Raw genomic sequence first — 27,712 nt, forward strand, 5'->3', positions numbered from 1 at the left:
CATGAGGTCGCTAATTTATTATTTATTTAATTTGATTTTTTTTAAAAAGAGACGTCATAAGGTCCCTGCGTAATTATTTATTTTTATATTTACGTAACGAGACCTTATGAGGTATCTAACTATTATTAAATTTATATAAATTCATGAATAGAGACCTCATGAGGTCGCTTTATCTAAAACACATAAGATAAATAAGCGACCTAATGAGGTCTCTTTAATTTGGAAAAAATATATTTTTTTTTCAAAAAAGAGACCTATGAGATCAATTTATCTCATTACTTGAAAATAAAATTTTGAAAAAGAGACTTAGTGAGGTCTCTTTTATGCAATTGTTGGAAAATAAAATGCAGAAAAGAGACTTGAAAGTGACCTCATGAGGTCTCTTTTCTAGAAAAACATCTGGAAGCTATTGTTTCTTTTACAGCTATCCACCTGACATTTTAATTCAATATATATTCTAATCAACTAAATCAAGCTCAAAGAGCTGCCAACAATATATCAATATATCAAATCATTTACTAAATATTCTCTTATCAACTCAATACAAAAAACAACTTAAAAGTGATTCGAACTTGAACGAACAAAACATAAAAGTCGTAAGTTATATATAATAGACTGCCAAAGTTATCATGCATTCACAAAACACATAATAAGTGACATAAAACAACGACAAAGTAGATTTAGATTATCTAGTACAACTCTAAACTTCACTAATGCGGGAGTGTGTTTTCCACATGATCCTTATCATCTTCTTCACTACTAGACTCATCTACCAAACCTCATTGTTGACCATATATTGGAGGTTGAGTAGGTCAAGACTGAGAAGGTCGAGGAGGGTAAGTAACATCATCAGAAAAAGGGAAAATCCCTCTCGAAGTAAGTAATACATCTAATTGGGCCTTAAGACCCGCATACTCTATGTCTCTCCTCCTTTTCCTAGTTTGAGAGGCTTCAACTTGACTAGATAGATCATCAATCTTCTTTTTCATCACCAAATTAGTCTTCCTTATTTCATCATCAAGAGAACTACCTAGGCCTTCTAGCTTAGAATGATGCTCACGAAAGGTCCGTTGTGGCATGCCATAAGCATACTCATATCTACTTGAACCACCAATTGAATCTAGTCAAACTCTCTCAGCCTGCTCTTGGTTAAGTGGCATGCCTTGGTTATCTTCTGGCTGAGTTTGATAAAAATCCTCTAAGACTTGAAGATATCGATTCTGAATTGAACAGTAATAACATTAGAATATAATTTTAGAAAATAAAACAACTGTTGTTTTAAATTAGTAGCGTAAATAGGTTTGTTCAGATCGTGCCTTAACCCAAACATCTGGATCTTTGAGATTTTTCCTCTTCCGTGTGTGTGTAGCTTTTGAATGCCTTAGCCTGAGTTACCAGCCTCCCTAGTTCCTTTTTCTTCAAATGAATTTAATTAAGTTATAATCAAGAATAATTAAATATTAATACCTACAATATATATAACTTAATAAAAATGACACATACCCATTTTCTTCTCACATTTCGCTGACTCTGAGCCCCACTTGTGTGTAGAGAACCACTCTTAGTAGATGATCTGGCCTTCTTACAGATCTCGCTCATCTTCTTGAACCTTTCATCGCTCTCCCAATGGTAACTTTTTCCAATCCTCAACTAGAATCCATTGAGGCTTCTTATTATTTTTACTAGCTTTCATGAACAAACTAGCGAGTAAATGTCCAGCTTTCTCGTAAACGTTTGCACAAATTTGGGTTTCATATTCTGGACGCCAAGCACACTTTCTCTACAATGACAAGATAAATTTTTTATTAATAAATATTATTAAAGATATGTATTTAAATAGAGTTAAAGCAATAAATATTAATATACCCTAAATTTTTTTAAAAATTGTCTCTTGAGATTGTCTAACATTTTTCCCCAAGTCGGATATGCATCTCTATAGAGATCTTTGATGATCTGAGAAATGATCCCCACATCATCATCCGGGTTAAAACTGTAATACAAAGTTCAAACACTTATAGGTTAAAATTAAGATAATTATGAGATAATTATAAACTAAGACATTTTATAAAAAAAATAATCTTACGTATAGCCATCAGGCTCGATGACAAGTTTGTTGTGCATATCCCTCAAGCCAACTTGTGTAATGACCTAATCTTGTGTAGCTGATTGGCCTATGGTAAGAGTGTCAGACTCAAAACTATTTCCTTGAAGGTGAAGATTTGACATCCCAAGTTGTGAAGTAGATGCTGATGAAGGATGTGGGTCTGCAGGGTTGTGAGTAACTGTGCGAGAGACATTAGATATCGGTCGCTAATTCTCTGGAGCCAAATAAGTGTGTCCATGTGGGATAGTATACCCTAATGTGGGATTCATCATAGGTGCCTGAGTGGGCGACTGAGTATATCCCAATGGTGGTTCCATATAAGATGGCAGAGGATGAATCTATGGAGGCACTTGACTATTAGACTCTATCTACCTAGAATAGCGATGTTTTAGAGTATCTCGTGGTGGGAGAGATTGTGTGGACTATGATTTGATATGTATTTCCGCCGGTCGTCTACTACTCAAACTATCTCTCTTTTTTTCTTTTGAGGGGCATTATCAATACCTATATTCTTGTCACCACCTTCCATCTAAGTAACAAAAGCATTCAAGTCAAAACAAGATTATATATTTATAAAAAAAATATTTCTTAGCATTACAACAATAACATATTCAATGTAGTCCCAATTAGAAACTAAAGCAGAAAAAATTCAATTATTCAATCAAATAACAATTTCCACTTTCTTCTGCTTCCTATTGTTGACTAAAGGAAATGGTTTCACCAATTCAATCTTCTTTCATTTCACTGTAGGAATTCTCTTATATATACATGGAAAACAAGGACTTGAGGCATCAATACCTAGTGGTATATATAAATTATATAAAAAATAACTCTTTATATCAATTGGCTGAAGATGAACAGTATATTAGGAAGATGTTTAGCCTATATCGGGGAATATCAAATGATTCAATCAGAAGCTAGTCCAGGATCCTATAATTGAACAAAACATCAGGAATATATTTCAACTACTTCTAAACAACATCAAATAGACATATAATTGATTGAGACAACACAAAATCAATAGTGTAAGTATTAACAAATTGGGTAAATCTAAACACAAGAAGAAAGAAATAGAACATAACATGCAAACACCATGTGAACTGATTACTGCTAAAGAATGAATAATATTTTGCAGCGGAAGAAGGCTAGTTAGTTTTCCTCAAATTTCAAGTTTCACATACAAGCATTCAAGAATAAAAAATATATATCTGAATATAAAAAAACTCAACATACTAATTGCTATTCCTCCTCATTCTCATTTTCTTCTTCCGACCATTCTTCCTCTTCTGACCATTCTTCTTCATCTGACCATTCTTCCTCATCAATTGATTCAATTTCCCCTTCATTCATTAGTGCTTCTATATCAACCTTTTCTAATATATGTTCAGGATGCTTAAATCATTTTCTAACTCAGCATCTACTATATGGTGAACACTTGATATGTCGTCATCCTGGTATGCAACATCCAACATGTTTTCAACTTCCACATGACTCATGGGTTTGGTTTAAATTACCACCCACCAATCTGATTTATCTGTATGCAAGGGATAAGGTGCATAGTACACTTGCTTAATATTTTGTGCGATGATGAAAGGATCATATGCCCCATACTCCCTTGTGTGCCTTACTTCAATGATATTATATTGTTTGATTTCTCTCATACCTCTTTTTGGAGTTGGATCAAACCACTTGCATCGAAAAAATATAATTTTTTTTTGATCAACCAAAATACTCCATTTCTAAAATCTCCTTGAGTACCCCATAATAATCAACTCCATCCTAATCTCCATCACAGCCTTTCACCCAAACTCCGCTATTGTTAGTTTTTTATATTTGGAGCATTCTACACTATTAAATTTAAAACCATTTACAAGATACTTGTCCATTGAATAAATCTTAATGCCCCCCAAGATGTATCCTTCAAAAATTGGTCAAATTGACCATTTTGTTTATCATAAACCTGTAAATATTTGAGAAGTAGGAAATTAGCTTCAATTAAATGTAGCCTTTTAAAATAACGATAGCATTATAAAGATATTATAGGACTTATGTAATTTTTAAACCATGTTGAAAAATACTCAAAACACTTTATCATTGCCATATAAATGCACGAAGTAGCTGTCAAAGAGGATGGACATTGAGTTAGTTGGTTTGACTTGTCATTGCATATTTAGTGCAAAATAACAACTTTCTCAAGAAATGGTTTAACTTGTGATCAATTTAACAAGACATGTATCGATGTAGACATAAACTCCATTGCAGTAAGATTCCTCCTTGTACTTTTTTTTTGAACTTTTGCCTGGTTGATTGAAGATTGATAATGGCTTCGCGGAAGAATTAGTCCCATCAACATCGTCATAACTATTGGGTCTATTTTGCTAGCATGGCACATCACTTGTGAACTAATAAGAAACTAAATGAGTTATTTTCCTATCAAAATAGGCTTCAACCATTGCGCCTTCAAGTCCATGTTTTTGCTTTATATCCCATTTAGACTTGCCAATAGTCCTACATAATATTATATTATGATTAATTTTAACAAAATATTAATTAAAAAATGTTAAAGAGTAAAACACTTACCTATCAAATGGATACATCCATCTGTATTGAATCGGGCCCTCCAAGTTGAGCTTCGTGCACCAGATGCATAGGAAGATGCTCCATCACATCCCAAAATCCAGGTGGAAGATTTTTCTCCAACTTATTTGTAATTATAGGAATATTCTGATCCATATGAATTAGGTTGTTTTTCTCTCAACGTATTAGAACACAAGTCTTTAAAAAACAAACTAATTCTGGTAATAGGTTTCCAAATTCTATCAGGAAAGCCACTAAATAAAATGGGAAGTAATATTTCCATAAAGACATGGCAGTCATGACTTTTCATATCATGTAACTTTTCGTGCTCCATATCAATACACTTTCCCAAATTTGAAGTATGCCCATCAAGAATCTTTAGTTGCTCAACCCATTCACATATTTTATGCTTCTGATCCATTATAAATGAATAGCTAGCCTTAGGCTTGAAGACCTTGTTGTTCCATCTCTCCTTCAACCATAACTCTTTTTGCCTACAATATTCTGGTAGGTCCATTCTAGCTTTAACATTATCTTTTATATTGCCATTCACATCCATTACTGTGTTGAATAAATTATCAAATTACTTTTTTTCAATATGCATGACATCAAGATTATGTCAAAAAAAATTATCCTTCCAATATAGTAACTCCTAAAATATGCTCTGTTTTGTCCAATTATGTGAAACACCATACCCATCAAATTTGTACGGTGATTCCAAACTTGTTCTACAGTCAAGACTGGAGGTGGACAACCACGTTCAACTTTATTCTTTCCGAATGCATATTTCATACTCCTAAATTCATGATCGATTGGCAAGAACTGATGATGATATTCAAACCGAAAAATTTTCCAACCATGTTTTAAAGTGAATGATTTAGTATTTTTCATACAGTAAGGACAAGCTAACTTACCAGCAATCACCCACCCTGACAATATTTCGTACACAGGAAAATTATTAGTAGTCCATATTAAAGCAACACTCAAATTAAAATTTTCCTTAAGAGACACATCAAATGTTTCAACCCCTTGAACCCACAACTATTTTAACTCATCAATCAAAGGTTGCAAATATATATCAATCAAGATTTTTGGATTACGCGGGATAGGAATGATGCAATTAAGAAATATATATGGACTAGTAATACACTATAACACCCCTTAAAACATTATTGTGGTGTTTTAATTCTCGACAAAAATGCTACTGCTTCTATATTTTGGGCATAACTTTTCATAGGTTGGTCCAAATTAGGTGATTCAAATTTTTCAATAACCCCATATCATTACCTACAACTTTTGTGAGACTATATCTTAAGATTCAGAGGCTAAGTAGGCCAAATAAATTAATTTTTGCAAGATATGGCATTGTAACGAAATAAAGTATTTGTAGAAGAAAAATCATATCTTACTATAAGATGCTCCAATACGGTTGATTCTAAAACAATATGAAATTAGACATCTATAGCTACAATTCATATGAAGACACTAAATCTTAATTAGAAAGTTATTTTATTCAAATGTAGCTCCGAAAAAAAGGTATTCCGTAAAAAAAAGATTCATCTCACCAACCATAAAAGATCTAGATCCATTTGACATCACCCGTGACATCAATAGTCCTTCATTTGATATCACCCATGACATCACAATTCTCCATTGAATTTTAAATATCATCATTTGTAATTATTTTTATTTATTATTAGGTCCCTCCTCCACACCTATAAATATCCACCTTATTTTTTTTATTTTATTCATCAAGCTCTCTCAAGCAATTCTTCTCTCTATACACTTCTTTACTCATTTTCAAATAATTTTTTAGTTTTTAATAGTGTATAAATAATATTACGATGATTATTATACTTCGGATAGTATACAAAATGCTCCGACGAGGAGAAAAAGCTAGAGATTCAAGAGTGTTTATTGAGTTCTTCAATTCGGAGTAAAGTTTTGGATTCTAGGTATGTAAGGTTATTCATAGCATTGTATTGAGTTCGTCCATACATCCAATATTTAAATTCATCATAATCGAGTATAGTTGAGTTTTACCCTAATTCTTGAATTCTAAATGAGTTAATTCTTCTTCTATTGAGTTAAATGTATTTATGCATTGAGATTATTATTGTTTTAATCACTCATATTATTGGAATTGTTCTTCATGGCTTCTTTCCCATGAACCCAAATTGATTTGCTATTCATGATTATTTTTTATGCATGTTTTGAGTAAAAATGTTAGCTTTTAATATGCATTGACAAAAAAAGTGATTTAAATTAATATTATATATGTATTTTATTGAGTTTTGAAAGAGCAAAAGTATTGAGTTTAAATAAATTTGATTATTTGGATTAAATGATATTTTGAGCAAGATGTTTTGATGAGATGTATATGATGTTTTGGAGTTTGATGATTGATGAAGAGGTAATGATATGATTTTGATGTTTTAAATTAAAGTTCAATGAGACTAGATGATGAGATTAGTATGTGCACATGTTTTGGGAGTAGTATTGAGAACTAAGTTGGGTAAGAGTTTAATTGACTCAAACCCCAAAACTATGTAGCCAGCGTAGGATGGAGGCTATGCCTCTTATGTCCCCAAAAGAGGACTTTGATGATTACATCCAAGATGGTGATGTCATTTATACTGGCAAGATATTGGATGGATGTGGCAACGACATCGCTTCGTTTTATCATCACTAGCTCATAACTGATGGTTGTCGGTTAGAGAAACTTCCAATTGAGTAAACATTTGCTTATTATTATTTTTAAACTTGCATTACATATTGATGTTGAAATAATGTTGAGTTCTGAGCTGAGTCTTCGTGAGAGGAGTTTCTTGATATTTGTCCTTAGTTTTCTTCCATTTTATATACTCGTATATTTTATGTACTGACGTCATTTGACCTGCATCATTTTATGATGCAGATATAGGTGTTTGAGATCCTCAACAGGCGGATCGTTGGAGATCATTACTTTCCAGCTATTTGGTGAGTCTTTCTTGTATTTGAAGGAGCTCTTTATCCTTTTATTATTGTTAAGTATTATGTTTCTTTTGAGGTAGCCATGGACATGTCATTGGTACCGTCAGTGGTGGAGCCAAGAATTTGATGAAGGGGTTTAAAAAAAATTAAACACGCTAATCATATCCATAAATAAATGGGTCGGGTCAAATATACCTGTTTTACAAAAAACAGGGGTTTTTCTACACATTTTTCAGTTTCTTTTGAATTATCTTTAGCTCCTGAAAATGCAAATAGAGAGCAAACATGAATTTTTACATTTAAAAAGACTTAAAATAAACACCAACTCAAAGTAAAAACACTCTTTCTCCACAAAAAAAAATTGACATAAAATGGCTTCAAAACAATACAAAAACACCCTGAACAATAGAAATTATTATATCTTGATATGTATTACAAAACATAGTGATAATTACACCACCTTGAAGGGGGGTTAAGAAACCAAACACACGAATAAGCTTATCAAAACACTATTTTACAATTGAAATTCAACTATATACACTATTATAATTGTATTCTACGAGGTTTCATATCTTGAAATGTCTTAATAATAGCATTATTAGAAATACTATCAAATACATCTTTTTCTAAATAAGGCACCAAAAAACCACTAAAAAAATTATCACTCATTTGGCTCCGCAAGTCATTGTTGATAAACTTCATTGCCAAAAAAACTCTTTCAACGGAGGCAGTGACAACTGGTAGAAGTAGAGAAAGTTTCACTAAGCGGAATACCAAAGGATAAGTAGAATGTTTCTTTGTCTGAACTAATCATTTCAAAAGATCACAAAGCCTATTTAGATCGGAGAACCTTTCATCAACATCACGAACATCAACAATATAACTTGTAAGTTGATTCTCAAGAGCACTCATATTAGATTCATCAAAGTCATCCGGATATAATTCAGCCATTCTCATTATTTTCTTGATGTCAAAACTTAAAAATGAGTTAATTGGATTTAAGCAAGCAATTCCATGAAGTAAATCGGTAGTCACCTCATCAAAACGATCATTAAGTTCTTGAAGTTGCCAATCAATAGGATTGCAAATTACTTCAACACGATAATGATGTAAGATTGTATAGTTAGCAAGCTTTCGTCATGATATTAAAGAGCTAACATGTGGCTCCTCAAAGTTAGGTATGAAAACATCATGTTTGATACAAAATGTAGATACCTTAGCAATAAGAGAGTCCCATTCATCATTCTTTAAAACTTGCAACCTTCTCTTTGTTTTTTCAACAAGTAGCATGGCATGTGCGGTATCTTACTTCTTTTTTTGTAAGCATTTATTAAGCTTATTTGTAATTGCTAATACATCTCTCATCAAATCCAACATGAACGCAACCTCATATATTCGGCAAGCTTCGAGATGTCCCATTGCCTTAGCTCTTTTATCCAAATTTCGTGCATCAAGATCAAGTGATTCAAGAACATCAAGAATAGATCCAAACATAATAATAAAATTATTAAAGGATTTATAATGAGATCCCCAACGAGTGTCACAAGCTCTTGAAAGACCAAGTTGCTGATTCAAGCCCCCACCGATTGTAAGTTTACCCATAGCTAATGCCTCTTTAATTGTTTCTTTTTGAGAATCACGTAATTCATCCATACATTTAAAAGAAGATCCCAATATATTTAAAATATTTGAGACCAATACTATAAGTTTTCCCACTTCAAAACACTTTTTAGAGACCCCAACAAGAGTTAGTTGAAGTTGATGAGCAAAACAATGGATGGAATGAGCCGATCTACTTTCTTGCCTAATCAATATTTTAAGGCCATTGATCTCACCTTGCATATTGCTTTCCCCATCATAACATTGTCCACACACACTTGATGGACTCAAAGAATATTGAGCAAGTAAATTAACAATTGCCTCCTTTAGAGATGAAACACTAGTATCTTGAACATGAATAATGTCAATAAGTCGCTCCATCACAAATCCCTTTCTATCAATATATTGAAATACAATAGCCATTTTCTCCTTGCGTGACACATCAAAGGATTCATCAACTAGCAAGGCAAAGCAATCACCATTTAATTCCTCAAGAATAGCTTTAATGGTCTCTATTTTACATGCACTCACAATATCTTTTTGAATCGTTGGAGAAGTCATTTGATCGCTTTGAGAAGCATGTTCTAGTACATAATCACAAATTTTATCACATTTGTTTGCATATCATGAGAGAATTTCAAGAAAGTTACCCCTACTAAGTGATGATTTAGATTCATCATGACCTCGAAATGCAAATCCTTGAGTTATGAGAAGTCTTACTACATCAATTGAAGCACTTAAGCGAATCCAATATCCATGCTTGAGTTGATTACATTGCCTCTCAAATGCAAATTGAATAGACTGCTGTTGTCGTAATAAATCTTGACATTTCTTTTTTGATTGATTATGTATGCTATTTGGTAGACCAATATGTTTATCAAGACTACTCTTTTTATTCTAACTCTTAAACCCAACACTTGAAAATACTTCACCTCCTTCTTGATGAATGTTATGGTCTTTAAATAGATAACAATACAAATAATAGACTGCATCTTTACTAACACTATACTCCAACCAATCATGATATACACTATCAAATCATTCATGATTAAAATGATGTATTAATCCAGAAATATTTGTTTGAGGATATTGATGCACCGCTAGACGAGGTTGGCAAGGACCATTCAAAAGGTATGCTCTTCTAATAACATCACGATAATTTGGATAATGGTTAAATATTGAGATTCTTTCACCAAGATCAAACTTTAAAGAACCCAAATCAAATTCTTGAGAAGAATATAATGATACTTCCGAATGATTAGTATTTTCTTCTTGGTTAGATTGACTATGACTATGAGAGGCTAAACTTGATTTCAAAACTTTGGTGAAATACTTCTTCATTGAAGCTTGAGACTGAATCACAAAGACTAAAGAGCACATAAATAAGACAATAAATATCATTATACAACAACAACAACAACAACCCAGTGAAGTCCCAATAAAGTAACAAAATCTCAAAATGAAGCAAAAAATCCAGAATCAAGAAAATGAGTCATCCAAAAATAATTTGAGGTATAGCTAAAAGTTGTGGCAGAAGAACCTATTATCAAACAAGCATTCAACTTTCTAAGAAAGCAACAAAATCCCAAAATAGTTCAAAGAAAAGATTCAGCATCTAGGGGTCATCCAAAAATAACCTGGTGTATGTTATATAGCTAAAATTTGTGTCAAAACCACACATTTTTCAAACAAGCAATCAACTTTTCAAGAAAGCAACAAAATCCCCAAAAAGGGCAAATAAAAAAAATTAGAATCAAGACAAAGAGTCATCTAAAAATAATCTGGTATATATCTAAAAAGCTGTAGCAAAATCCACCCTTTATCAAACAACCATTATAAAATTTTGAAAAGTTTTAGAACAAAAAAAAAAGAATAAGAACTTACAAGCTACAATAGTGGGGCAGCGGTAACGGGCAGTGGCAATGGAGAACGGACAGCAGCCAGCAGCAAAGAGCAATAGGCACCAGGCAGTCAATTGGTCCAAATAAAAGAGAAGAGTTGGGGGAGAAAATAAAATAATAAAATCCCTAGAAAAAGAGGTTTTTTTTATTTGTTAGACTTTTCAATTAAAGATTTCAAATTAAAAAAAATAATATGTTAAGAAGTCATTTTTTAATTTACATTTAATTTAAAATAATGCCAAAAACTAAGCCTAAAAAAGTACCTAAAATCAGGAAAACAAAATGTGGTTATTCAGATTCGAACCCGCGAGCTAAGATAAGCTAAGGCAAAATATTGAACCCCTTTTACCACTGAGCTAGTCCTTTGGCTTATGCTCAGGGGGTTCAATATTAAATATATACACATAAATTAAAAAAATTATCTTATATATACAGTGTAATTTTTTAACAAAGGGGGTTCAGATAAACCCCCTGTATCACGACCCAACCCCGTAGGCCATGACTGGTGTCAGACTTGGAACCCTATATAAATAACTATCAGATATAACAATAGATATAAGAACTATACATAAGAACCCCAGTGGATGATAATGTCTTCATATACATATAGCCTCTTTCATTGGTCTCCTGAGGAATTACTATAAGTCATATCATGAAAGGGCGTGCAAACCGACAAGGCTGTCATAGCATATTAACATTTACAATACATCGTGTCGACACAGCTGAACAGAACTTACACATACAACCCACACACACATGTCTACAGACCTCTAAGAGTATTAACGGTATCATATGGCGAGACAAGGCCCCCGCCGCACCCCTGAATAAATGAACATATACACCAAAGGATCAGTACCAACTAGCTAGGCTCTGACATAATAGAGCTCTTCCCACAATCGCTGACTGAAAATCCTAAGCCGGCAGATCCCCAAAATGCGTATCTGTACCTATGAGCATGAAATGCAGCCCCCCTCCCCCCCGAAAAGAGGAGGTCAGTATGACATATGTACTGAGTATGTAAAGCATAAAACATCATAAGGAGATTACAGATGACATAGGTATGCAGGGGACAAGTATAACAATTAATAAATCTATGTACTGCATCTTATAAAATAGAGTCATGTATATCATTGTCATATACCGTATCCGACCCGTTGTGGAACTCGGTGTTGCAAATGTATCACTATATTTTCATATGCATATCTATATACTGTATCCGGCCCTTTAGTGAGGGACTCGATGAAGAGAGTAGTATATATTTATATCTTACCCGATCCATTATGGGACTTGGTGCCATCATCATATCATCATGTCATTATATTATATCATCATATATATTATACCGTACCCAGCCCTCTAGTGAGGGACTCAGTCTCATAACCATGTCATCATATCATCACATATCATCGTATACATATATCATATCCGGCTCGAGACTCGGTGAAAATAAAGTGAAGCTGTGCACGATTAACATACCTAGCCCATTATGGGACTCGGTCGAAGATGTATTAACAGTGGGTACTTAAGACAATTACTACCCTGATCTTCAAGTGACGGTTCACTTGATTATTTTATGGAGTCTTAGATGATGATTTAACTTGCATAAGATTACTCACTACTCTGCTCGTGCATTATTGTCTATGGCTTGCAATGAACCGTTCTTAATAGATATGACTGTTGAATTATTCACTGTATTTGTGGTTGATTGTATATACTGGGATCGGGTGTCATATTCTAATGCATAAATGGATCAGGTGTCATATTTCGACATATGTTTGGATTGGGTGTCACATTCCGATATAATTTTGGATTGGGTGTCACATTCTGACACACTAACAGGTGTTTATAGGTCCCACAAGAGGATCCTTTATTGAAATTGCAGGGTAATTGGGATTGTTAATCTGTGAATATGTTTAAGCACTAGTTATGAGATGATACATGATAAGATGTTTGGTATATATATGTTTACTATGCTATAATTAGTTGCTCATATGTCATTAACTAGCTAGCCACGTGATCGTACCAGTACACCATTGTCTTTGTGTATGGATACTACACTTGCTCTATTTTTGTTGAGTATAGGGCATCTTCTGACGGCTGCTGAGAGACCTCGAACAAAAGATCACTAGTGCCAAGAGTTCAAGGGTAAGCCAGTTCTTTCAGGCTACCATAGGCCTTTCTTAATCTTAGTCCTTCTCTTAGGCATTAGACTTTCACACTTGTTATTTTATGACTTTTGGTTTGCATCCCCTTCTTTTAAACTTTTTATTTTGTTAGAGTTTTGGTACATCGACTTTCAATTTTTAGGTATTAAATTCTGCATGTTTGGGTTGTTTGACTAGACTATTCTAGTTTATGGTAAGTCATTCTTGTTTCATTAATTAAACCTGCTTTCGCAACTTTAACTTGCTTATCTTTTACGATTATTGTTAATTTGGGTTGTAATAGTGGTTTTTCCACTAGAGGGTTAGTGCGGGTGCCAATCACGGTGGGTCATAGTAGTGACAAAGTAAGTATTAGAGCCCTAGGTACGTTGATCTCGTTGTACCAAAAAGAGTTTAGTAGAGCCTTGCAAAATGGTACAGAGACGCTTGTACTTTTCTTTGAGGGGCTACCGAACTTTAGGAAAAGTTTCTCTATCTTCTTTCCTTCATGCTATGACTTGATTCCAATTGGTATTTAGTGATCCAAAATAGTATCCAAACTCTTTCAATCTCTTGTCCACAGATGGTTAATACACACTATAATGGTGTCCAGCCCGTAGCTCCTATTGAACCAAAGAAGGATCCAGTTACGAGAGGATATAGTTGAGGAAGGGGCAGGAAAAAGGGATGTGACAGAGGCTGGGGAAGAGCAATGCCAGCCATGGTTGAGGCTCTAGTCGAGGAAGCACCAAGAAAGGAGGCCCCTCCCGCTCCCTAGGATGAGCTAGATTAGAACATAAAGGTTGAGGAAGAAGAAGTCGCTGAACAGGTGGAGGACACCCAAGTTAGGGTTGATAATCTTCCCCTACTAGACCTAATAATGCTCAACAGATTTATGGCCTTCTTTAGTGGGTTGGATGGTACTTGAGCCACTCTCACCATGCCCACAACACCAGCTCCAGTTGCTCACGAAATCCAATGAGTAACTAATAATCCTGTTATACAGAAAAAAGTAACTATTATGCCCTTTTCTGACGAATCGTATAGTTTTACAATTTCATCGACTAAAAAGGTTATCAAATGAATTGTTTTGCTACTACAGCTCCTCAGGTAGATGGGGTGGTAGGAACTGATGCCTTCTTTCGACCACTTATGGGCCCAGTGATGACCAAAACTGAGCATGACATGGTAACCAAGTTCCTGAAGCTTAAGCCTCCAATCTTCTGTGGTTCTGAAAGCATGGATGCGTATGATTCATTCTTTACTGCTATGAGTGATTGCACTAGTTGGGGATAGTTCACTAGCACAAGGTTGAGTTTATGACCTTCCAGCTACAGGGTAAAGCCAAGCAGTAGTGGAGGACCTGTGTGGAGTATCGCTTGCCAGTTTTCCCCCTACTTACTTAGGTCTAGTTCATGCCTTGTTTCTGGAAAATTATGTGCCCTATACCTTAAGGGATTGCAATAAGGACGAATTCATGGCATTTGAGCAGGGTAATATGACAGTGACTACCTATGAAGCCAAATTTCATGCATTGTCCCGACATGCTACTCAGCTAGTAACTATGGAGGAGGAGAGAATATGGTTATTTGTGAAGGGGTTGAACCCTAAGTTGCAGGTTTTGTCTGTTTATATGACCTCTTTAGGTAAAAATTTCAATAACTTTACATACTTTGTGAAGACAGTAGAGGGATTACGATGGGATGGGCAAACCAAGGCTTTGGATAAGAAGCCCAATATTATAAGCAACTTTCAGGGAACTTATTCTAGAGAGTCAGACAAGTCGATAATTGCAGCTCGACCAATTTAGTCAGTAGTAACCGTTTTTACGGGTAGTTTTTTAGGTACTCCATAATAACATCCTGCCCAGGAAGTCTAAGGAGCTTCTTTTATGCCAGGTAGCAGGCCATCGTTTGAGTGTGGATATTTTAATTGTGGAGAGCCGGGGCACATAAGGAGAGAGTGTCCCCACTCTCATGGGACAGATTCAACACTAAAGAAGGCAAGGGTAGTGGTACCCACGGACAGAGGTGGAAATGGTAGAGGACGTCCACAAGGTAGGCGAGGAAAAAATCCTAGAGACCGAGGTATTGGTAGTGCAGCAATGCAGAGAGGTGGCCCGTCATCCTGATAGGACTCAGTTTTATGCTTTTTCAGGCAAGACTAGGGCTGAGGCATCTGATATAGTGATCACAAGTTCTATTCTTGTCTATGACCTAATGACTACTATTTTATTTGATCTGGGGTCTATTTATTCATATGTGTCAGTGCAATATGCCTTGGGTTTTAATGTGATTTGTTATGTACTTAATGCCCCCATCCATGTTTCCACCTTTCTTGGAGAGTCTGTTATAGTCACTCATATATATCGTGCTTGTCCTGTTATGTTTATGGGGTTCTAGACTTGGGATGATTTAGTGATTCTAGATATGACTGATTTTGATGTGATCTTAGGCATGACTTGGTTGTCCCCCTATCATATTGTACGTAACTATAATGCTAAGACTGTGACTCTAGAGATCCTGGGGAGGAAAAGGTTAGAGTGGGAAGGGGTGTACAAGCCTAAGCCAGTTAAGGTCATATCCTATTCTCCAGGCTAGAAAAATAGTGGGTCAGGGTTGTTTGGCTTATTTGTCTCACATTCAGAATGTCGAAGTGGAGTATCCCTCCATTGAGTCTATTCCGATAGTGTGTGAGTTTCCAGAAATGTTTCCTACAGACTTGCCTGATATGCCTCCTGATAAAGACATGAATTTTTGTATTGATTTGGAGCCAGGCACTCATGCAATCTCTATTCCTCCTTACTGTATGGCTCCAGCAGAGTTGAGAGAGCTAAAGGCTCAAATCCAACAACTTCTTGATAAGAGATTTATCCGTCCTAGTTCCTTTCCGTAGGATGCTGCAATCTTATTTGTTAAGAAAAAAAATGGTAGCATGAGAATGTGCATAGACTATCGGCAACTGAATAGGGTCACCATTCGAAATAAGTATCTGTTTCCTCATATAGATGACCTTTTTGAATAGTTGCAGAGGGCATCAATCTTTTCAAAAATTGATCTCAGGTCTGGGTACCATCAATTGAAAATTAGACCTGAGGATATGCCTAAGACAACTTTTAGAGCCAGATATGGATATTATGAGTTCTTGGTGATGTCATTTGGGTTGACTAATGCACCTGTAACCTTCATGAGTTTGATGAATGGTATATTCAAGACATTACTAGGTTCATTCATGATCATGTTTATAGATGATATTCTGGTGTATTGGAAAGAGTGAGAAAGAACATGCAGACCATCTTCGTATTGTTTTAGGTTTCTTAGGAAGATAGAAACTATATGAAAAATTCTCTAAGTGTAAATTCTGGTTGTCTTGAGTTGCCTTCTTGGGGTATGTTATTTCAGAAAATAGGGTAATAGTAGATCCATGAAAGATTAAAGCGGTCAAGTCCTGGGGTTGGCCTAGCTCTGTGAGCAAAGTTTGGAGTTTTATGGGGCTTGCTAGTTACTATCGCCAGTTTATGAGGAATTTTTCTTCCATCACTACCTATTTAACAAGGCTGACTCAGAAGGAGGTACCATTTGAGTGGACTGATAAATGTGAAGAGAGCTTCTAAAATCTCAAAACTCTTTTGACCATGACACCTATCTTGACCCTACCAGTTGAAGGTAAAGATTTCATTGTCTATTGTGATGCTTCACATTCAGGTTTGGGTGCTATTTTGATGCAAGATAAGAATGTTATAGCTTATGCTTTGCGGAAGTTGAAGGTTCATAAGATAAACTACCTGACTCATGACTTGGAGTTGGCAACGGTAATGTTCGCTCTAAAAATCTAGAGGCATTATCTCTATGGTGTCAAGTGAGAAGTTTTTACTAACCATCGCAATCTGCAACATATGTTCACTTAGAAATATTTGAACCTGAGTCAGCGAATATGGATGCAGTTGCTCAAGTATTATGATGTCACCATTCAGTATCATCCATGTAAGTCTAATGTGGTGGCAGACACATTAAGCCGAAAAACTGTTAGCATAGGCAGTCTAGCCTGTTTGAAGCCTGCAAACGGCCATTAACTAGAGAGATTTAGGATTTGGAGGCCAAATTCACGAGGCTAGGCATCTCAGAAAAGAGTGGGGTGATGACCAGTGTTGATCTAAGGGCCCACCTTTATTGAAGACATTAAGGCCAAGAAATTTGAGGATGTGAACTTGAATGAAATTAGAGAAAAGGTTTTGTTGGGCAAGGCCCAGGATGCAGTCCTTGATGCAGGTGAGGTGCTTAACTTCAGGGGAAGGATTTGTGTTCTCCGGATAGATGGTATAATTTAAAAGATGCTGTTCGAATCTCATGGTTCAAGGTACTCTATTCATCCCGGAATGACCAAAATATATTAAGACTTAAAGAGGCTATATTGGTGGACAGACATGAGGAAAGACATAGCAGAGTATGTGGCTAAATGCCACAATTGTTAGCAGGTAAAATATAAGCACCAAAGACCTGTAAGGTTCCTTCAAAGGATGCTCATTCCTGAATGGAAATGCGAAAGGATAGCCATGAACTTTGTGGTGGGTCTTCCCAAGACCTTGGGGACGTATGAATCCATTTGGGTGGTGGTTGACAGGCGAAGTCAGCCCACTTCACTTCGGTTAGAGTGGACTACAATGCACAACAATTGGTAAAGATTTATGTGAAAGAGATAGTAAGGTTGCACGGGGTGCCCCTTTCTATTATTTCATACCGTGGTACGCAGTTCACCTCTAAATTTTGGGGAAGGTTGCATGAGGTATTTGGCACTCAACTCACCTTCAGCACAACCTTTTATCCGCAGACCGATGAATAGTTAGAGAGGACCATCCAGGTGCTGAAAAATATGTAAATAGATTGTTTGATCGACTTCAGGGGACATTGGGATAAGTTCTTGCCCTTGTGCGTGTTCTCCTATAACAATAGCTACCATTCCAGCATTGAGATGGAACTATTCAAAGCCCTGTATAGGAGGTGATGTAGTTCTCCCATAAGGTGGTTTGAGGCTGGAGAGGTGGATCCCTTGGGAGTTGACTTGATAAGAGATGCTCAGGATAAGGTAAGGAGCATCCAAGCTAAGATTCTAGCCGCTCAAAGTCATTAAAAAGAGTATGCGGACCGTAAGGTAAGCTACAAGACTTTTCAGGCTGGTGAGCAAGTGCTTCTAAAGATGTCACCCATAAAGGGGGTAATGAGATTTGGTAAGAAGGTCAAGCTCAGTCCTCGCTAGATTGTCTCCTTTGGGATTCTTGACTGTATGGGGCCAGTGGATTACATGTTGGCCTACCCCTTAGCTTTTCTGGGTACACCTAGTGTTCCATGTGTTCATGCTGAAGAAATATCATGGAGATGGAGATTGGGACTCAGTTTTGTTAGACAAGGATCTTCAGTACGAGGAAGAGTAGTGGCAATCCTAGATTGTGATGTACAAAAGATGAGGACCAAAGAAATTAAATCCATGAAAGTTCAATGGAAGCATCGTCCATTAGAGGAAACTACTTGGGAAACTGAAAAGGACATGTGAGACAAGTATCCTTAGCTATTCGTCGAATCTGGTGCTACTCTATCTCTGCCTTAGCCCCGTTCTTCCCAGTTGATCACTCAGGGACGAGTGATTGGTAAATTGATATCTATTGTAACAATATGTCCCCATCTTTACGGTTAAGCCATTGGGGAAGGAAATCAGACAGAAAACTTTCGAATAGTGATTTGAAAATTTTGAGCCTAGGCCAAACTTGGATGAAATCTGAGTAGGGTGAGGTCTAGGGTAATCTGGGAATGGATGGGGGATTGAACATATGGTTTGATTGATTTAGTTGATAGCCAAGATTATACGGATCTTGTACAACTTTACGGAATCGTGTTCAGGCGAGTAAAACTCCCAAAATTAAACTTGGTGTAAAGGGTATATTATTATTATTATTATTATTATTATTATCATCATTATTATTATTATTATTATTATTATTATTATTATCATCATCATCATTATCATTATTATTATCATTATTCTTATTATCATTATCATCATTATTATTATTAGTATTATTATTATTATTATTATTATCATCGACGCAACATACTGAACCGCGAAAAATATGAATAAGCGCAAGCTGTTGTTGACTAATTTCACCTGTTTTTCGTGCCTCATAATTTTATTTTATTTTCCTTTAAGGAGTACTCTGGATAAGTCAAAATGAAATTGAGAGAAAATATATAGAGTGGAGAATGGGATGGTAAAATGAACTGATAATTATTAGTTGGATTTGAAATTAAAATTGCAACAAATTAAAGTGTTAATTAACCTGCAAGGAGGGGCAGAGGGGAATATATAGCTCTATTAATTGAGGGGATTTTTTTTTTTGTCTTTAATAATTTATGATAAACAATTCTTATTAGCAGTTTGATCATTAAAAAACAATATTTTTTTTCCTAAAAATGAAATCAGGTTTGGTTAACGCTTTGAAGTTCTTTTTTTTTTCTTTTCAAATCCAACTTCAAGTTGTTTGAAAATTCTCCAATGAGCTTTCAAATAATGTAATACTTGGAAGTAGGGATGTACAGGGCAAACCGATAAACCGCACCAAACCGACAAACCGAACCAAACCGAAAAAAAACCCGACTAGTGGTTTGGTTTGATTTGGTTTGGTGTTCGGAAAAAAAACCCGACCATTATAGGGTTGGTTTGGTTTTAACTAAAAAAAGTCAAACCGAACCCAAACCGACCCGAGTATAGATATATTATTTTTAAATTATATTATACATAAAAATATTTATTAAAATATAATTTATAAATATTATTTTTAAGTTTCTTTCATAATTTCTGTCTAGATATGGACTTGAGCCCAACTAATTAATATGTAAAATAAGCCCAAAAGAAAAGGAAGGTGAAGCCCAAAATTCTCAACAGACCAAAAGGTCCAAAACAATCACTCATCAGTCATCAGATAAGAGAGCTGAGAGCATATGCTCCTCAACCCTAGCTTCCTTTCCATTCTTCGCCGATCCTCTTTTGCTTTCCTCTCAAATTAGCAACAATCAGATATTTTTTATTTTTTGGCTCGTGGGTGTGTAGAGATCTTGTTGTCTCTTTTATGAATGTAGGTATATATCTCCTTCATCTTTTGTCTGCTCAGTTCTTTTGGTTCCTCGTTTAATCGGTCGAATTCATTTCCTTTTTTGTGCATCTTCTGTATGTTTTCATATTTGAGCGAACTGAATTTGGAAGATTTTTGGTTCTTTGGAGGCGTTTATTTATTGGGTTTCTCAGTTTTGTTCTTCTCGGATTTTGCAGTTTCATATACTGCATTTGGTTTTTTCTCTTCAGAATCTTGGGAAAATGTTAGTGTAAGAATATAACGTAAAGGAACCCTATCATTCAACCCCCAGTCCCTTTCTTTGTAACTTAATTTCAAATGTGAAATTCCTCTGCTTTTGATTCCTTGGTAACTATTTTAGATTTATGTTTCAGAAGAAAGAGGGAAAACTATGAAAAACTAGTTTATGCTTCTAAAATATAGCAGTTTTTTTCATTTATCATCACTCAACAAATATATTTTGGTCAAGAGCTATAGTTTTGGTCTCATAGTAGCCCTCGTGTATACTTTCCCTTGAGATATAAAAACCCAGGATAGGATCTTTATTTTTGTGTAACGACATTGTAAATCTTTTCAGTCTCAAATCTCAGAAGCAAAAATATTTTCAGGAATGTTCATGCATAAGCCTCTTTTTCTCAGTTTATCTCGATGAATGTAAGAGGAGCAAATACTTTTTGCTTGTCCTTTCATTATCATATATGTTCGTGCTTTGAAATTTGTTGACATATATTTGGAGAATGGTCCCTTGTTGTCTGAGATAAAACTCGCAGTTACTGTGCTGTTGTTATTGCTAAGTTGTTTGAAATCTGGCATGATGAAACCTACAGCATTCCTTATATAATAAGTTGTTATTGTGTTGTTACTCTATTTGTTGTGCTGCCTTATTATCTATTGTAATATCTTAGAAATAGTTCCATTCATCTATGTTAGTTGTATCTTAAACATCTATTACAAATTATAACCTTTTTTTGTTATATACAGAAATTGTCTTTCTCGATGGAAGGTACAACTTCTGGAACTAAATCAGTAGTGATTGACAACCACCATCCGATTGTGCCAACAAAATCTCAACAACAAGAAGGTAAGAACATTCCTCATCTATGCACTCCTAAAAAGCAAAAAAGAATCACTTCTGAAGAACCTTCTAAATCTGGGAATAGTGGTAGAGAGACTTCCGAGATTTGGGATCACTTTTCCAAGTTTAAAGCTAAAGGAGGTAAAATTAGGGCAAAATGCAATTACTGTCCAAAAACGTTTGCTGCTGAAAGCAAGAATGGGACTACTACATTATGGTCACATCTAACAGTTAAATGTAACAAATCTCCCTTTAGAATCGTTGATAAGAGACAAACAATGTTAAAACCTATTAAAGAAGGGTGGACAGAAGGTCTTTTGGATTCTAATAAAAGAGTAGTGTATAATGTGGATGAAATTAGAAGGGCCATTGCTGAATTTGTAATTATTGATGAGCAGCCATTTAGAGTTGTAGAGGGAGAAGGCTTTAGGAAATTAATGACTAAAGCCTTACCAAATTTTGAACTACCTTCTCGTGTTACTGTTGCAAGACATTGCTTGAGGATTTATCAAGAAGAAAAATATAAGCTTAAAGATCTTATCAAGGACCAACGTATTTGCCTTACTAGTGACACGTGGACATCACTCCAAAATTTGAGTTATATGGTTGTCACTGCACATTGGATTGATGACCAATGGAATTTACAAAAGAAAATTCTGAATTTTTTTACAACACCAGATCACAAAGGGGAGACTATTGCTAAGGGAATTGAGGAATGCTTATTGGGTTGGGGCATTGATAACTTGTTTACAGTAACCTTAGACAATGCGACTGCTAATGATGCTGCCATTAAGCATTTGAAGGTGCTAATGGATGATTGGAATGGGGTAATACTTGGAAATGAATTTTTACATGTTAGGTGTAGTGCTCACATATTGAACTTGATTGTAAAAGAAGGGTTAGATGAACAAATTGAACCCATTTCTCGTGTAAGAAATGCGGTAAAATATGTTAGATCTTCTCCTTCAAGGTTTGCTTCTTTTAAGTCATTTGTTGAAAAAACTAAGATAGATACTCATGGTCTTGTGAGTCTTGATGTTGAAACTAGATGGAACTCGACATATACAATGTTAGATACAGCTTTAAAATTTGAAAAAGCCTTTACAAGAATGTATCTGGATGACCATAAATACCAAAAGTATTGTCGGGAAATAAGTGCATTAAGAGGAAATCCATCAGCAACTGACTGGAATAATGTGAGAGTTTTTGTCAAGTTTCTTGATCTTTTCTACCAAACCACTTTAAAATTTTCAAGGACTTCGTATGTTACTTCCAACTGTTTCTTTCGTGAATTTTTTAGTCTTCGAAGTTCTATTAAAAAGTATTCTAAATGTGAAGATCTTATTTTGGTTGATATGGCCGACAGGATGAAAAGTAAATTTGAGAAGTATTGGGGAAATTTTGAGAATATGAATATGTTATTGCTTGTTGCTGTTGTGTTAGACCCCAGATTTAAGATGAAGTATGTAAACTTCACTCTTTCCAAAGCATATGGTCCTTTGTTAGGAAGATTAAAGTCGGAAGATGTGGCAAGTGTTTTAACACGTTTGTATGATTCTTACAAAAACTCTATCGTTGATGCTTCTTTTAATGAAAATATTGGAGGTGATACTAGCATGCATGAAACCGATGATTTATTGGAATCTGAGTGGGAGAAACATTTGGCAAACGAGGGAAATATTTCCAACAAATCTGATCTTCAGATATACTTGATGGATGATGTGGTGAAGAATAAAGATTTTGATATCTTGTCTTGGTGGAAAGTTTCGTCTAGTAAATATCCAGTTGTTTCAAAAATTGCGAGAGATGTTCTTGCTATTCCTGTTTCTACTGTTGCATCTGAGTCGGCATTTAGCACAAGTGGTCGAATTCTTGATTCTTACCGGAGTTCTTTACTGCCAAAAACAGTAGAAGCTCTAATTTGTACTCAACAATGGCTACGATCACCTTCTAAAGAATACAATTTTCACGACAGTTTAGAAGAAGTCCAGAACATCGAGCAAGTTGATGAAGGTATTGTTAATTGGTTTATTGTTTATTCTATAACTTTGGCATTGCTTAGTACATTGTTAATTAGTTTATTGATTTATTCTAATCATAGTTTATTTGCATCTCTTGTACATAGATACATCATAAGGAAAGCAGACAAATAGTTCCATACTGGTATAACTTTGCTACTGCCTTAGTGCTACTGCAGATAGTTGAATCTTTTTTCTTGACTTGCCTGGCCTTAGTGCTACTGCAGATTTGTTTGTTTCTTCTTGTTTTTGTTATTAAAGTGCTACTTACAGGGGACTTGTATTAAAGTGCTACTGCAGACACTGTGTTCTAACTTATAAGGACTACTTTAGGCCTTAGTGTGTTATTAAAGTGCTACTGCAGATTTGTTTTTTTTTCTTGTTTTTGTTATTAAAGTGCTACTTACAGGGGACTTGTATTAAAGTGCTACTGCATAGTGCAAACACTGTGTTCTAATTACTGCACACTACTTTAGACCTTAATGTGTTATTAAAGTGTTACAGATTTGTTTTTTTTTCTTATTTTTGTTATTAATTTATTCATTTTTCTTGCAGAGTATCGAGACTCACCTTTGAAAATTAATTAGCCAATTTCATTCACGATGCACCATCTGTGTGAGAATTGGTATGTTAATTGATTACACTATTCTTTTACAAAAGTTAAAGACTTCTTCTACAAAAAGTTGTTTTGTAAAGCTCATTTTTTTATACTTATGAATTGGCTGACATTTATTCATGATGCACCTTTGGAAACCTTTATATCTCCTCTAGAGCTATATTTGACTTAACTTTTTATTTTGCAGATAAGAAAATAGAATCAGATATGCAGATTGCTTCCAATATTATGTTTATTGAGTTTAATTGAGAGATGAAGCAACTTCAGTTGTAATAGTCTAGAAGATTTAGAGTATACTCAAACTCTAAGGTGAATTTTTGTTTTGGTGACATCTAACATATCATTTTGTCTAAAGCTGTAGTTGCTTAATTTTATGGAAGAAACTATATTAGTTTTTATTTATGTGTTATTAAATTAATTGGCAGAAGTGGTGAACATTTGGGTTCATTATGGCTATTTGACATTTTAGTTATATTATAAAGTTAAAACTTTGTTTTGCCTCCGTCTATGAAAAACCCGAAAAACCCGAAAAATCCGAAAAACCCGAAAAATCCGAGAAAAATTAATATTGAAAAACCCGACTTGTATTGGTTTGGTTTGGTTTATAGATTTAATAACCCGACACAAATGATTTGGTTTGGTTTGTAACAAATCCGAACCAACCCGGTATATGTACACCCCTACTTGGAAGTAATTATAAACTTTCAGCTAATACGTATATAAACATTTTATTTAACCTGGTCTTAACTAGTATCTATGTTTTCTAATTTTACTTATATACAAACAGACACTTAAATTTGTACAAAATTAAACAAATAAACATATGTATTCTATATGGTGTCTCACACAAATTTCAAACATTCATCTTTTTTCTTTCTTCTTTTTTGTTCATCTTTTTTCCCCTTTTCTATCTTGTTTCGTGCATATTCAATTTTTGTTCGAATTATTATGGCAGCATTTGTTTTGATATTAGGGCTACGGGAAAAAACAAAAGACACATAATTAACTCCATCATCCTATAAGTAGGAAGAAATGAATTTATTAGTGCTATTAGTAGATCAATCACATTAACTTTCTCCTCTAAGCTGGTCAAACAAGAAAACTAAATAAGAATCAACATATTTTCATACAGAATATTAGTGCTCTACCAAAAATATATACATAGTATATTAGTGCTATCAAAATTTCACTAACTTAATTCCTCCCATAAATAGGGAAAAAGAAGAGAATAAATAAGAAGCAATATATAATTTTTGAAGGAAAAATGGTGGAAATAAAATAGAAATGTTTTTTTAGATATAAACGTTACCATATTTCTGTCTGGTATTCCCCTAATTTTAAAACTTTTTTTATATGATAAAATATTTTCTTCCTTGCATATTTCTTGAAATTTTCGTTCTTATATCAAACTAACATAATTGCATAAATGAATATGAAACAATAGGAACACATTTCGACATGTATAAACGTTATGGCATTGGTCGGAAGTAGGGTTGTTTATGGTTTGGGTAAAATTCGATCCAAATCGAAATACTAAATCAAATCGATTAAATAAAGATTTTTATTTGGTTTGGTTTTACATTTTAAAAAAACGATAATATTTGATTTGGTTTTGATTTTGTTCAAAAATCCGAAGAAATAACTCAACCGAACCAACAAATTATATATATTTTTATGAACACATTTTATGCAAAAAAATGCAACCCACTAATTTAAAAAAGTAAGGTATGATGCACTTTTTATTTGTGCAACAAATCATTAGTTTATACATTATTCAGTTAGTTTATGTTGTTTAGTATATATTGAATTAGCTAACAATATAAGCAGAAAGTTAAACATAATTGAAGTTATGTTATAAGAAATATAAGATCTTTTTTTAACATGAAGACAATTTATTTCTTTCTGAATGAATTGTTGTCTTTTTTCTGTTTTGAATGAATAGTTTCTTTTATTTTTGTGTATGGTCAATAACCGAACCAAATCAAATTAAAATCGATAACAACTAAACTGGATGTAAATTTTATTTGGTTTGATTTGGTTTTAATTATTTAAAAATTAATTTGATTTTGATTTTGATCAATAACCGACCCAAAATGAACTTTGAAAACCGCTAATTGGAAGTAACTATGCTTCCAATCACCACAAATAACATTAAAGTTTAATTTAGACAGTATTTTGTGGCAAAAAAATTCATTGTAAAATTGACGGAGTGTGTCAATGGGTAAAATAAAATTACAAAAATTAGCCAGATGGTATTTGGAATTCATTGGTATAATCAATTCAGATTTTACTTCTTGGGATCAATCACGGGGAAAGCATTCTCTATTCGTAAACTCAAATCGAAAATTCTTTTATTTAGAATGAAAATACTTATTCATCCCACCACACTTCCTATATAGTGGATAAATTTACTGGTTTTGCATAGAAATTTGGCAATATTTGAATAAAATGTCTGCTACATAACTAGATAAAATTGATTGAAAGCAGTAACTACACAAAATTAATGATAGTGGATACATGAAAATATAACTAGTTTTAGATATTTTATATTTATTCACCTTATGTAAGACCATTAGGGTATCGCTTTGTAGGGAAAAGAAGAGAAATAAAACAAAAATAAATTCAATAAAATTTTCCCTCGTATGGAAAAAAAGAAGAAGCAATGATACATTATTGCTACTATCACAGTCATATTGATTACACCCATAAGTAGGAAAAAGAAAAAAAAATAAGAACCAAATAAATATCTGATGAGCATAAAAAGGGTAATGATATGTAGTGCTCAATGAGTCTAAATATCCATGGTATGGAAGAAGAAAAAGTTAAAGAGAATTAAGTAATAAAAAATGGAGGGACATATAGAGAAATACTATAGTAAAAAGCAGAATATAAAACAGAATACGCTAGTAAAAAGCAATAAATTGTTCTTAGGAAGTTGTTGAAGAATGTAGATAGATAATTTAAGATTTCGTTTGAAGTCTAATTTGGACAACTAGTACAAGTTTCCCTTTAATTAAATGAAAAATAGGAACCATCTTATTTAGTGTGGAGCACTAGAATAATTGTAAGTAATACATTTACTGAAATGAGTAATGCTCACGAAAAATATTTTTTTCTCTCCTTTTAGACATTTAAAAATAAAATGGTATGTGATTTAGTTCTCTCATTAATTAATTAGAGTTGTACATGTTACATTATCAACTGCCTCACATAATAATTGTTTTTGGAAGAAATGGAAACAGAACAAAAATACGGAAAAAGGTTTTTAAGTATGTGATATTTTGATATTTAAAAAATACTATTTTCTGTGTCTCAATTTATGTTGCACTTTGTGCTTCAAGAAAGTCGTTTTAACTTGCTATTTTTTCTAAATCCAAAATTTACAGATATGAAAATGGCTAAAAACCTGAGATCCTTCTATTTCAAATTTCCCTTCTAGTTATAAAAAACTGAGATATAAGATCTAACAAACAAATACCTTAAAGAAAATTCTCTTCACCTAGTTTTATGTTGTAATCTTTACACAAATAGTTGGTCTGATTCATTGTTTACTTTATTCTAGCCCGTATACTTAAAACACAATTT

The 27,712-nt window shown here is 34.1% G+C and overlaps 1 pseudogene; it reads right to left on the reverse strand.

Moving 5' to 3' along the window:
- Positions 1-710: 710 nt before the first annotated feature.
- Positions 711-9,814, reverse strand: LOC129903564 (uncharacterized; annotated as a pseudogene).
- Positions 9,815-27,712: the final 17,898 nt, after the last annotated feature.

The sequence above is a fragment of the Solanum dulcamara genome, chromosome 9 (assembly GCF_947179165.1).
Source record: "Solanum dulcamara chromosome 9, daSolDulc1.2, whole genome shotgun sequence".
In the NCBI taxonomy this organism is placed as follows: domain Eukaryota; kingdom Viridiplantae; phylum Streptophyta; class Magnoliopsida; order Solanales; family Solanaceae; genus Solanum; species Solanum dulcamara.